The sequence below is a fragment of the Ambystoma mexicanum genome, chromosome 2p (genome assembly GCF_040938575.1).
Source record: "Ambystoma mexicanum isolate Mex_15411 chromosome 2p, UKY_AmexF1_1, whole genome shotgun sequence".
NCBI classification, from domain to species: domain Eukaryota; kingdom Metazoa; phylum Chordata; class Amphibia; order Caudata; family Ambystomatidae; genus Ambystoma; species Ambystoma mexicanum.
Window position 1 is genome coordinate 802,618,230 of NC_090923.1, and position 14,529 is coordinate 802,632,758.

The window sequence follows — 14,529 nt, forward strand, 5'->3', positions numbered from 1 at the left end:
AGTGATACAACCGTCCTTCTCGCTTGAACTCCAACGAACTTCATACAAGTTGTAACATTTATACTCAAAACTCGTCATCATTGATGTGTAACACTCAAAAGTTAACATGCAATTCTATTGGTTAGGAAAAGGTAACTTTACTATAGGTACTATATTTGTATATGGCAACGGAGTGAGGGGATTGGGTAAACACTGTCAGGTGGGCGTCTAAGCCTTTCCTTAAAAAATGACTACTGTAGACGTCACTAAAAGTACAACGTCCCATTGGTTCTACTAACTATAGGACCCTAGATTATTTGGTCCATTGTGATTAGGTTGGCACCAACCCCATGCATACTTTTCCACTTCGCTTAGCAGCACGCAGAATGGTCGGCCAGGTGTGGGGTGGCCCTTAGTTACCCGGCCTTCCTCCAATTATGGTTACAATCAATCATCACTTTAGTAGCCATGTGTCAATTATTTCACTGTGGTTGGCCTTGAGACTGCATCTTCTGTCTGGAAAAAGTTCTGATATCTCTGCCTGGTCAGGTGCCAAGCGTAGGTGTGAACCCTCGATTCTTCTTTCTCGGCTGGTCACGTGATTCCGACACCAGGAATTTGTCTCTTTTCTCTCAATTTGTGTATTTGATTTTCGTTTTTGCTCGCCACCTGCCTTCGCCTTCTTATCTCGACCTTTCAGAGGCAGGATATTCTGTTCTTAGTTTCAATTAAATGTAGCTACTGTTCGCTTCTTCTTTTGGTATGACCTTGGCTTTCCTGGCACGAGTTGCCTCTGCTGAGTTTCATTTCAGCCGTCTCTTCTCATTTTTGTTAAATATGAAGCTTTCTCGTGTGGCCTTTAGTAAACTGGATTGATTCTGCTTCTTGTGCAAATTAGAAATATACTTATAATACCGCGCTTCGTTTGAGGTAGATTATGTATAATGGCACTTGCCACAGTACTCTTCTACTAAGCATAGCAAGCCACACTGTTTTCTTAGCTTTCTTGCGGTCCCAAGCATATGTACAGGTGTTAACTCGTTGAATATCTTCATTTTGCTTACAGCTTAAACTTCTTTGCATTTCGACATCGTCCTTTCACTTTAGGTCCACAACATCCTTCTTCATTGCGTTTCGTCTCTATGCATCATCCTCTGGTTATCATTTCTTCTATCTGCAAGTCAGTCCGGGCCCTTGTGACATCACCATTCGTCTTTCATTAAGGTCTTTTTGGTTTCTTCAGGGACTCTACTCAGACGATCTTCATTTAGTTTCATTTGTTGGTAAGGTTTTCTCAAGGGGTACCTTACTGTCCATGGTTTTCTCGGTATTGGTACGTCAACAGGTGCTGTTCTTCTAATAGGTACTGAGCAGAGCCCTACTGCGGCTGTCTGCTGGTTTATTTGCTCATCATACGTCACATATCTCGGTGTGAACGTTCCTGGTACTTCAAAATGGCAACTGGTGTGCAGGCTTTATTTGGGACCTCCTCTACACTCCCCCTTTGGGCAATTCATCGACCGCTTTCACTTCCGTCTTTGGATTAATTGTACTTTATTCTTCTGTATTCACCTTCACTTCATCGCCTGGGTTCATTCCTTCTTCTTCTTCTCGATCTATACATGATGGTCTGAGGAATGTCTTTTTTGAGTTCATGGGCCTCATTCCGAGATTGGAGATAGCCATGGCGCTATTTGCGCCATGGCTGCCTCCAAAAGCGAGTCCGGCAACGGTCTTGTTCAATGGGGACTTACCGGTGCATTCCAACCCTGGAGGGGCCGGTAAGTCGCCATTGAACAAACCATTCCCCATTCCCATTTGAGCCCCCAGAGGGCTCAATGGGAATGGGGATGTAGCTAATAACGGTACCGCAATTTGCGGTACCATTATTAGTGCCCTGGTCCCTTAGCGGGACCCGTAAAGGATGTGTGGTCAGACCATACGTTCTTTGAGGCTCCCGCTAAGGGACCTCGGAATTGGGCGGTAAGGGATTACCAGCACCGGTCTCCTTACTGGTGCCCGGTATCCCTTACCGCCCAACTTGTAATGACCCCCCATATCTTTATCACTACTTTCAGGCTTCCTGCTGTCCTTACATGTTCGTCTTTATTCCATGTCATCAGTTGACATTGTACATCTGGGGTGCAGTAAACCCATCTCCCCACATAGTTTCGATATTTCCTGGAGTAGAGAAACTTTGTTCCTTCTGGTGCATGAATGCTGGCCTTCACAAAGTCTCTTATTTGTTCATCAGTCAGGTCTTTGGGCTTCCATCCTGGCTTGACATCAATCATGATCTTCATCCCTATGGCTTTCTTTGTAGTTTTCTGGCACTGAGAGATTATTATCTTGATAACACAATACCCTAGCAATAGCATCACTAGCAGGGCTCATAGGAACTTGAATGCATCTCCCATCCATTGCGGAACCCATGAGAATAGTGCTCCAAACCAGCTGTCATCATCAACTTCGTCTGTCTCGTCAATCATCTGGTTCTTCAGTTTTGTCAGCATACCTATGGCTTCTGTCAGAGTTCCGTTTGCCTCATTGTGGGATGGTATAAATGTGCAACATGATTCTCTAATTTTTGCACAAACTCCTCCATCCATAGCTGTGATCATGCCAAGGAAATATCTGTTCTCGAGAGTCATCAGTCGGATGGCTCTTAACTCTTCCTTGATTGCATTGAATCCTTTTATTGTCGTTTTGATGGTCTGCACTAACTCCCATCTGGTTATCTGTAACCATTTAGTATTTGCACCAACTTGGAATCTTGGCATGAAAATTGTCGCGAACACTGATGAGGTAAGGCTAAACAGCCTGTGTTCATATGGGATTGTATGAAAGGCTTCTTCAGATTTGGCAGAGAAGTAATTTTCCCTTTTCAATCGGGTCATCAGTTCCACAGATCTCATTTTCCTCAGGTGAGCATCTGCTTTCAGAAAACTGTCAATATTCAGGTCACTATTCGGGATCACCAATGCTGGAACGTGGACATTCACTATGGTGTATATACCTCCCCAGTTTTTTGGCAGTCTGATGTCTGCTTTGGATCCACATGCCCAATAATGATCCATAATTACTGCAGTTCCGTGCACCATTCCTGGGGCATCAGAAACGTGTCCACAGTTCTGATTCTCTCCCATTTTTCTAGTGCCATTATTCCTGAAGCAGAACTTTGTGCTCTCCAGTGGCACTATCTTCTGGGGTCCTCCTCTGTCTTCGACCCATGTCAGTAGTTTTGCAAGATTTAGCCATAATGGCTTGCATCCATGCTGTACGATGTCGTTGGTGCCTTGGTAATGACCAGTGACCATCCAGGCTCTACAAATTACTACTCCTTTCTCCCATCTGTCTGGTGAAAGCACTGTTGCCCAAATCTGCATTTGGCCTCTGTTCTTCCAACTGCGAGCCTCTTCTGGAGTTTTTCCTTGGACATTTAGCTTCTGATTTACTTCCCTTCTGATTTCTGCTCCTTTCACTCCAGGTTTCTCGTACCGGATCACATGGTTCCTAGTATGAGCTCTGTTTCTTGTCTTTATGTCTTGAACATAACCATCTTCATCAGGATAGGCTGTTTTAGTTGCCCATATTAGGAAGGCATCACTACCCATGAACTGGCCTCTGGTCTTGCACATGGCTACGTCGAAAGACAATGGGGGTCATTATAAATTGGGCGGTAAGGGATACCGTGCACCGGTAAGGAGACCGGTGCCGGTAATCCCTTACCGCCCAATTCGGAGGTCCCTTTGCGGGAACTGTAAAGGATGTGTGGTCTGACCACACATCCTTTACGGGTCCCGCTAAGGGACCAGGGCGCTAATAACGGGCCTGCTATTTGCGGGCTCGTTATTAGCGCCCTCCCCATTCCCATGAGCCCTATGGGGGCTCAAATGGGAATGGGGAATGGTTGGTTCAATGGGGACTTACCGGGTCCTCCAGTGTCAGAATGACCCAGTAAGTCCCCATTGTACCAGACCGGTGCCGGACCCGGTTTTGGAGGCAGCCATGGCGCAAATAGCACCATGGCTACCTCCAAACTCGGAATGAGGGCCAATGTGCTGTCTGGACATCAATTTCTACTGCTACGAAGATCTTGGACTTCCCCATGCTGTATGGTAGGAGTGCACAAACAAAGCCAAAGCATTCCCCTTCTGAGTTTCGTCTTCCAGCTTCTTTCATGCGCTGGTACCAAATGTTGTTTCCCAAATGTGCTGTGCTGTCCAAGTAATCGTTTAGTTAGCTGTCGTCTCCATGCATGCTTCTCTTGATTCTTAAGGTTTTCATGTAGTTTGCTATCACTATATCCCTGAATGCATCTGTATGGCTCCTTCTTGCTGGAGGATTCTCAGGTATCCTGGTCCATGGTGCTGGCCTCCTTATCTGTGCCATTTGAGTGGAGGAAAGTCTAACAATTCTTTCTATTTCCTCTTGCCTCTTCCTGGCTCTGGCTAATGACGGCCATTTGGATTCTGCTATCTGCTGTGCTTGTGAGATCTTCTTTGAGTTTGTCTTCGTCTCCATCAGTGTCGTCTGAGGGTTGTTCATTACTGTCATTTCTGTTGGTTTCTTCTCCAACTCCTCTAATCTTTCCACTATGTCCTTCATTTGGCTCTTCACTTTACTTGTAGTGATATTTCTCACAGTAGGCAGTCTTTTCTTTTCCCATGCTTTGGATTGTGGTTCTGCAGTCATTGACATTAGGCCTGTTGCGTGTACATTCCGTGTTTGCATGCGTGTGGTTGTCAGTAATCTTGTCACATTCATGCTTTGCCGACCCTGTCTCCGGCTTTTCAATTCATCTGTCACCACAAGTGTGTATGTGTCATTGCTAATCACATCAATCTCAAATTCATTCATTCCACCATCAGATCTTCTAGGGACTGGAATGACTATGTAAGGTCTGGGTACTTTCGTGGGTTTCATGCGCACATCATTAGGTGGGTGCACTGGAATAGGAACGCTTTGTGCACCAAACCAAATGCAGTTCTGATCATTAATGACAATAAAACAATGATGAATATAATACACAAATACATTATGCCCCTGTATGTCAGGCGGCAACATTTACTTCCAGAGAAACGTGGACTTCTTTCCTCCTGCTGGAGGACAAGGTTGCTGCTCTGGGTCCCCATCTCGATCATTCGTCAAAATGTTAACCTTTACTATACTTCTTCAAACAATATTGTCTTTCGGATTCTTTGTTGTGGGTTTCAGGTGTTACACAATTGTTCCCCCTCTTGTGAATAATGAATTGTCTATTATCTCAGGATAAGGATACAGTTCTTTTACCAAAATAAGGGAAGTGTCAAAATTAAGTGATAATTCAGCAAGTCTCTTTACTGTGCATGTTCAAAGTATGTCAGCTCCCAGTCTGTGGCCCTGATCTGCTTCATTCCCGAAGACATGTTGCCTTTGTTAATGGAAAATAAGAAAGGACATCTCTGGCAATGTTCTCTTGATCTGTCCCTCGGCAGAAAGTCTAAAATCTTCTCAAATAGTTCTGCTGATGGTTGGAGAGTTCCACTTGCATCACTATTCCATGAAAGAACATGCACATCTGTGTAGCATTAGCTGGATCTCTGATGAAGGTGAGGACTTCAACATCGACAGGTCTCCCCACTAGCTCTGGAAAGTCAGTAATTAAACAAAGGAAAATGTTGCATGACAACCTACTGTCTTTTGGTGACAGGGACATTTGTCCTGTCTTGCTGAGGTTTGAAACTATTTGCTCTCATTCAATGTAAACAGTGTCTGCACGTCCCATTTGCACGGAGTGCAACTAAGATCACAATGTTATTTAGGAGTTTGCTTAGATGTTCTGTATTTGCTGGATCTCAAAGAAACGTGAGCACATCTGTTGTTCTTCCGACAAGATTTGGACAGTTTTCGATTATATGAAACAACAAGGTATTGACAAGCTCGTTTACTTCCTTCTCTGCTTGGGTCATTTGGCTTCTCCTCGCTATATTCAGGAAGTAGGAGGAATAGCTCGGTGATTACAGTAAGCAGTCTCTTCATGATCTTTTTGTTTTCAGGATCTTGAAGGAAGTCAGTGACACTTGTGAGCCTCCCCACCAGTGTGAGGTACGATCTTAGCACTAAATTGAAGTATGTCACCATGTATTTGGTGATGTCACAACTGTGGGACACCATAAGTGATTCCGAACAAGGTCTCGGTGTGGAATGAGTCGGGGTACTGTATTTTCCTCCAATGTATCAAAATTTGGCATGTTATTTTCTCGTCACAGTTTTAATGTGTCTCACTCCAAAGTTCAAATTCAACAACTGTGCTATGTTGTGGTTTTGTAAGTGCAATTGTCTTCTTCACCCTGTAACTATCTGTCCTTATCCTCGTTTTTACTCAGAGGAATGTCCAAAGTGAAACCACAACTATCTCACAAAAGTTCCTTTGTCTTTACTTTTCTGTTGCTCATGCGTCCTTTTTCTTCATCATGGATCTCGTCTGCACGTGCTGTGGTTCTTCCCCGTCGCTCGTAGTCTCCTCGCACTGGGGTGCAGGCAGGGTGCCTTCTCCAATGTAGGGTTTGATATCACCCAGAAAAATCAAAGCTCTCCTGCCTTGTAGTTTCACTGCAGAGGGAGTGCAGTCCTCCACTGTGAAGGGACCGTTAAACCTTGGCTCATCCCACCTTTTTCTCGTATGTTTCTTTACCAAGACGATATCTCCAGAGAAAACGGATGGTACACAAAGTCCTTGAGCTGTGCCTGTAGTAGTATTTCCTTCTGTGTTCCGTGCTGCCCTGCACCCTTTTCTCGGGGTGTCAGGGGAGTGCGCATTCTTCTTCCTGTGCCTATCTCGTGTGGCATAAGATGATGGTCGGATCCGGGTTGGTTCCTGAGTGCATACAGTGCCAAGGGAAGGCAGTGCAACCATCCCTTTCTTAGAGTAAGCTTCAACTTGGCTATCCTTTCCTTTAATAAGCCGTTGAGCTTCTCACAGATCCCGTTATCTTGCGAATGATACGCCAACGAGAACTTGTGCTTTATACCAAGCAGCAAGCTAATCTTTTCGAAAGTCTTGTTTACAAAGTGAGCTCCATTATCGGATCTCATGACTTCACACACCCCCCCCACCTGGGGAACACTTCTCTCACAAAAAATGTGGCCACACAGGTAGGGTCTGGGTGTGTACATGGACCTGCCTCTATCCATCTAGAGAATGGACACACCACAACAATTAAGTATCTGTACCCGTTACATACTTCAACCATGTCGATTTAATCGACATGCAAGTGCTGAAAAGGCACATTTGGCCTGGGGACTGTCAGAGGGGTTTAAAGAATACCCTCGCCGTTTCCATAGATTATTCTCTTCCTGTGGTGCCTCCCCTTGGAGTTCCATCAACTGTGTTTGCCCTAGATTGTTATAGCTCTGAGGTGTAGTTTGTGCAATCATCATTCTCTCATTGGTATGGGTGACTTCCACTTCCATGATCATCTCACTCTTGGGTGCCATATGTTTGGCTTCTGTGTCTGCTGCTTGGTTTCTGCTTGAGATAAAATATGTCCCCTTAGTGTGGGCGGTGCATTTCACGACTGCTATGCCCACAGGGAGCTGTAGAGCCTTGATCAGCCTGTCCAATAAGGCTGCATGGTGCACTGGCGTGCGGTCTGCTCGGACGTATCCCCTCCTTTTCCAGCACGCTAAACCTACGTGCACTGTTGACGTCACATAGGTTGAGTCACTGTACACCGTTACTTCCTGGTCTGCGTGATTTTCAATGGTGAGTATCAATGCCAATAATTCTGCAGCCTCTGCTGAATAATGAGATGGTAATCGTGCACTAAGGAGTACTCAAAATTCTCCATTTGCGGTGTGTTTCACTACAGCGACGCCTGTATATCTTTGATCATCATTTTGATCGATTCTCAAAGAACCGTCAATAAAGACTCTGGGCCTCATTATAACTCAGGCGGTCCGGAAATAACGGTGGCGGTAAACCCGCCGCCACCGTTGTTTCCGGACCGCCTGATCCCGACTCCTGCAGGCGGGAGGTGATGTTCCCGCCAGGTCTGACCTGGCGGGTTTAACACCGCCCACCTGCAGGCAGCCGAGGAAACACCGGCAGCATTACGAGATGCTGCCAGTGTTTCCATGATCGTCATTCCCATCGAGTCCCATAGGACTCGATGGGAATGGGGATTAACACCATTCCGCCTCCGTGATTCCCGGAAAACCGGGGTTGTAATGCCCCAGTAATTCCGGGAATCACGGAGGCGGAATGGTAATACGAGTCCGGCGGTAACCAGGCGGTTTTACCGCCACGGTTACCGCCAGACTCGTAATGAGGCCCACTTTCTCCTTCTGCCAAAGCACTTTATTTTACCCTGGGAATTTCATCATAGAATTCTTCATAGTTCGCACAGTCATGTATTGGTTCTCCTTCAGTGACTGGCTCTGCTATAAACATAGCTGGGTTCACTATCTTACATTGGACTACCTTAATCGATGGATTTGATATAATCACTTCATAAGCAGAAGCTCTCTGAGATGTCAGTGTGCCCTTTGGTTTCTCTAGAATAGCAAATAGCGAGTGCTCGACGTACAACGTCATTGAGCATCCCATCGCAATGGTAGTAGCTTTTTTGATGGCAAACGCTGCGGCAGACAAACTTTGCTCGCAAGGGAAATGGACTTTTATCACTACGTCCAAATTCCCAATGTAATATTCCAGAGGCTTGTACCCCAATGTGGTTCTCTGTGTGAGCACTGCCATCATAATGCTGCCATTTGTGTGTGAAAACAGATACAATTCCTCTGCATAATTGGGAATCCCTAAAACTGGTGTTGTGCAAATTGCTCTTTTGAGTTCAGAAAATCCTTCCTCCATGGTCTTAGACCATTCAGTCTTTTCTTTCGTCACTTGTGCTTTCATTAAGGCCTGAAGCAAAGGCTTGTTGTAAGAGCTATAGTCGAAGACCCATGCCCTGACATAGTTGCACAGGCCTAAGAAGCTCTGCATCTGTTTTATCGTGTGTGGCTTAGCCGTGTTCAATATGGCTTCAGCCCTTTCTGTGGTCACTCTTTTTCCCTCATGCAAGATCAGCTGGCCTATGTACAGCACTTCTTGTTGACAATATTGTAGCTTTTCCTTGTCAACCTTATATCCTTTCTCAGCCAGTATAGTCAACAGCTGAACAGAATCATGCCTGCATTGCTCCTCTGTCGTGCTGCAAATTAAGATGTCATCCACATATTGCAGACAATGCTTTCCAATGCAATATTGCTTAGGTCCATCTGTAGGACTCTGTTAAAGATAGAAGGAGACTCACAGTATACCTGGGGTAGCCTCGTGCTTTTCAGATGCTTCTGTCTGAATGTGAATTATGTCTTCTGAGTCACGGTGCAAGGGGATTGAGAAAAATGCATTTTTGCAAGTCAATCACCGTGAAATATTTTGCCTCAACAGGTATATTACATAGGATTGTAGCCAGATTAGGAACTAAAGGGAACTCGGCCTCAACAATATCATTTATCGGTCTCAGATCTTGAACTAGCCTCCAAGACCCTCCTTTACTTTTTTTCACAGGGTGCACTGGTGTATTACATGGTGACTCTGACATCACTAAGATGCCTTGCTCCATCATGGCAGAAATTGTCTTAAAAATCCCTTCATCTGCCTCTCTGGACATGGGATATTGTCGTGCTTTGGGTAAAATTGCTCCTGGTTTTAGCTTAATTTTCACCTCTCTGACCCCTTTCAATAGGCCTACATCATAGGGTCCTGTGGTCCACACTGAGACAGGCACCTGGGCCATGTCGTCATCAAAATATTCAGGACGGTTTCGTGCCAACATCATTCTCTGAGGCACTTCGCTTTTGATCATTCTCACCGAAAAGGTGAGACTCACCTCCACTGTTGTCTCTCCCATATATGTTTGCTCTTCAAACAGACCGTCATCAGTGACGTCAGTCAATCGGTATCCCTCTTCAATGGCGATTACTGCGCACCATTGTCGGCCTTCGTCATCATAACCATCTATCAAGGTCATTTTCCCTCGTACTGCATCTATGTGTATCATCAAGGGAAATACTTGTCCATTTTCCTCGTGCATCGGTATTCTTGGCCTAAATAGAAACTCATCTGGGGTCCTCATGATTTTGTCTGCAAGGTCTGCCAGCCCTGCCATTAGTATGCGCATTCCATATGCAAATATTTCTGGCTCTAATGGGACAGCCCTCATAGCTGTGTGTCCTACGTAAGCTCTAATCATTTTGTATTTTTTTGAATAGTGCATTCCTGGAGTTGAACATACTATGCCCTATTCCGTGAACGAGATTGTTAAATTTAACTTTGTCATTAGATCTCGACCCAGAATGGTTACTGGAGTCTGTTGTGAATATAATAAAGGCACATTCATCTCACATTCTCCTATAGAGACTGGAAGTGCGTTTGTGAAGGGAACATGACTTGTAGCTCCTGTGAAACTCTGAGTATTTATGGCATCGGCAGACAAGGAAAACTTGCCTTCACGTATGCATGAACGTGTTGCGCCTGTGTCAACTAAGAAAGAATTTTCTTTTTCTTTCTTTTTCCCCTATAACGACATCCACTCTAGGTTCCCAGGTGAGAGTCTGGTGTCACTGATAGGATAGAACACATCAGGGCTCCCAGTGAGCTATCCTAGTCCATATATATAGTTTGGCCCCACCGTGTGCTGATGGATTTCGCCCATTTCCAGTGTTACTTCCCATTCCAGGGTTCACGGTCTGCCCTGTGCTCATCGTTTGTGACAATTGCAACAGTGACTGTTGGGACTGTCATTGTGGAAAACTCACTATATTCTGAGGTTGCAAACCTTGTTGCGCTCCTGGCGCTTGTTGTTGCACCGTGTGATTCTGTGCAATTCCCTGTTGTGCGAAGGCGGATGGATTTACCACGCCTGCTCCTATTCCTATTCCTTGACCGTTTTGCATCATGCCTTGATTTCTGCATGTGGGTGCTAAATGCCCTGTCATCCCACACAACCAACATACTGGCGGTGGTCGTATCATTTGCCCATTTAACAGGTCTTGATTGCCATTTTGCATGTTTTTGGAAACCTCCTTGATTATTCTGGAAACCTCCCTGATTACTCTGCCATCCTCTTCCTCTAAATCCTCTTCCCCTGGAGTAAAACCCAGTACTGCCCTGATTATTCTGTTGTGGATTATTGACCTGCTGCATGCTCGATTCAGCTGTGCTAGTTATCATGGCTCCCTCAAGAGCATATTTTGACAATTTCTTCTGCACCAATTTCGCTTCCTCACCCTTTCGTGCAGCTTCCTTTTTGCGATTCTTTTCTTGCAGTAGCCTGCAACAGTGGGCAATGGTCAGCTGTATTTCTGACCAAGGTTTAGCCTTGATTCCTACCAATTTCTTGAGCTGTTTCTGTACCGGCTCTGGCAGCCCTTGGCACAATATATGGTAGAACACAGGTATAGATTTCCGCCAAGATTCATGAGTCTCGAGTACCCACGTGTCTTGAAAATTCTGTATGTAAATCAACGGATCCTCAGACTTTTACGTGTCATTATAGCTATATCAGAAGTGTTTGGGTAAAGCACTTGTAGTGCCTTCCATACCGCCACTCTGCAATTGTTAAATGGAGCTCCATCATGTGTGGTATTAATTGTGGGCACACCAGGGTAACCTGCTCGTGTCCAGACATCGTCTGCTCTCTCACCAAGTATGGTGATTAAGAGACCCTTGATATCCCCTATAGCGAACGTGTTCCCTCCTGTCATTTTTTCTAACTCGTGTATCCATTTTCCAGCTCCCGATGTCATCATTGGAAGCTTGTTTTTCAACTTTTCTCGATCCATGTGTGGCCATGGAATATATTGTGGTCTTGCTCCCCCTTTCTCGAGTAACGAAAATTGGGATGTATAGCTCTCTCTCTCTTCTCTCATTGTTCTCCTGTGTACTGCAGGGGTAATGTTCCCGCATCGGCGCCTGCCTAGCAATGTTCTAAGCCTGTTCACATAGGGCGGTGGTGACACCCCCCTCTGACCGTGAGATACTTCTTCGTGTCGGTCTGACTGCGTGACTGACTCTGATGCCCTCGGTGCAGACTCACTAGTGTCTGACCATCTTATCCCTTTTTCCCTTGGGAATCGTTTTTTGCTCCTTCTCTCTTCCTCCTTTTCCTCGCACTCCTCCCTTTCTGAGTCTGACATGGTCTGTCCCCAACTCATGCCACTTCTTGTGTCTTCTTTGTTCCTACTTATTTCTAGTCTATCCAGGGATAGTTCTCTATTCCCACTACTTCGGGAGACATCCTCAGTGTCGTAAAGTTGAGTGCTCTCTAGGTGCTCGTGTTTCCCCTCCCCTTGGGGTATTTGTTCTAACCCCATTTTGTCATATATTCTATTGATCGTTTCTCTGATGCTTCTGGTGTCAAAGTCATCTTCAATATACGCCCTAGACATGCCTGGTACTGAATCGTACGCAGGGAAGAATTCTTCGATTTCTTTCCAATCTACCACTGGATCAGGTTTTTTTAACCTCTCTCTCCAGATATTCAAGATCACGCGCTCTCTGTCTTTGCTTATGTTCTACGTCATCATCAAATTCTCTGTGCTTCCTTGCCTCTTCTCTGACCCTATCTTCTTCCTTTTTCTTTTCGTTTCTACGTTAATCTGCCCTTCGGATTTCCTCATCCCTACGTCTCTTTATTCTTTTCTCTCATATTCTTTGCTTTTCCTCTAACTTACGCTGCTCCTGTCTATCTTGATCATTGGCTGCTTTTTGTTTGCGATTGAGATGTCTTTCTTACTCTTCGCGATATAACTGTTTTCATCTCTGTCTATCTTTTTTCCTTATTCTTTCATCTCTCAATTCTTACTCTTTCTCCTTATTCTGTACATTGCCTAGCCTCTCCTTTTGTTTTGCATCATCAATGCCTTTGCCATCGAGTTTCAATAACATTTTCCCTCCCTTCCATTCGTTTTTTGCGAATGCTATCTCATCAGTTCTATCTTCGCTTCCTTTGCATCTTATACCTTCTCTCTCCTTATCGAGAGATGCACATGTCTGTGTCTGGTCCCTTCTTTCATCGTTGCGTCTCTCCTTGTCCCTTGGGACTGTGGAGGTGATATCCTTATCCTTTTCCTTACCTTGATTTTCGTCACTACTTTGGGTAGGTGACTCATGCCAGGTTGCTATACCCTGTAGCTGCTTTAAATTCTCTCAGTGGGTATACCCCTTGTCTTTATTTTCTTCATTCTTCATTTGGAATGGGGCGGGTGGCGTGGTAGGCGTCTCACCCCCCTCTGAACATACATTAAGTATCCAATCTATTGGCGGCTCCTCTCCCTTTTCTTGTTCATACATCTTCCAAAGCTCTAAAACAGCTAGGTGTTTGTCTAACTTTTTCCTGTGTATGTGGCGTGCAAATATGTCATCATGTATTGCAAAACAGCTTTAGATAAGGACCCGCCTTGTGGCCATGGCATAAACATCTTGTGGGCGGTTCCTTTAACCCACTCTGTACTGTATTTTTTCAGTTTAGGTGCATGTTTCGGCAACTGTTTGCACAGGTGTGCTAATGTAGTTATGTCCTCCATGTTTAAATCTGTTCCCTTTCTCCTTATATAACACTTGTCAAAGCTTCACGTAACTTGAACAATTCCCACAATATGAGCGGGCACCAATCACTGCAAGCTCCAATCCAGATTTCTTTCTCCCAAAATTTTATATCTTCTATTTTACTCAAAAAACATCAATTTGTATACTATAATATCTCAGTTATTCAATCGCGTACAATTTAAGTCCGTCCTTTTAAAGAAAATGTTCAATTTATGACGTCACAACAAACAACATGTAAGTAGACAAACACCAGCTGGTCACATGTATCTCTGCATCTAAAATTACCCCGACATGGAGTTTAAATGTATCCCTTTCGTGGCGCCTTTAATTGCTGTGGTAGTCTATTCGTTCCCCTTTATTTGGGACTCTGGATACACGTTTCTTCTAGCCGCTATATTAGCGTAGGAATAAGGCGAATCCTCTCTCTTCTCGGGTGTCCTCCCCGGTATCTTTCTTCTATTTACTTCATTAGTCTCGAATCATTATTCCCTTCCCCTATATATACATTCTTCTCTACTTCTAGTTATATTTTGTTTTCCCACCTCCCTCTGTTACCTTTTCCCTTTACTTGTTCTAAAGCATGCACCTTTGCCAAAACACTTAGGGCCTCATTACGAGTTTGGAGGCAGCCATGGAGCTATTAGCTCCATGCTGCCTCCAAACCGGGCTCCATTACCGGGTTCCTGCAATGGGGACTTACTGGGTCATTCCAACATAGGGCTCAATGGGAATGGGGAGGGAGGTAACAACGGGCACATCACAAGTGTCCCGTTGTTACATCCCTCTTCCCCTTGCGGGACCTGGAAAAGACGTCTGGTTTTACCAGACGTCTGATCCGGGTTCCACAAATGGAGCCTCGTAATACGTGCTCCTGTAATGAAGGGGGCCGGTCCCATACTGACCCCCTTCATTACGGGAGCGCAAGCCTCATAATGAGGCCCCTAGTCTTTTTCACT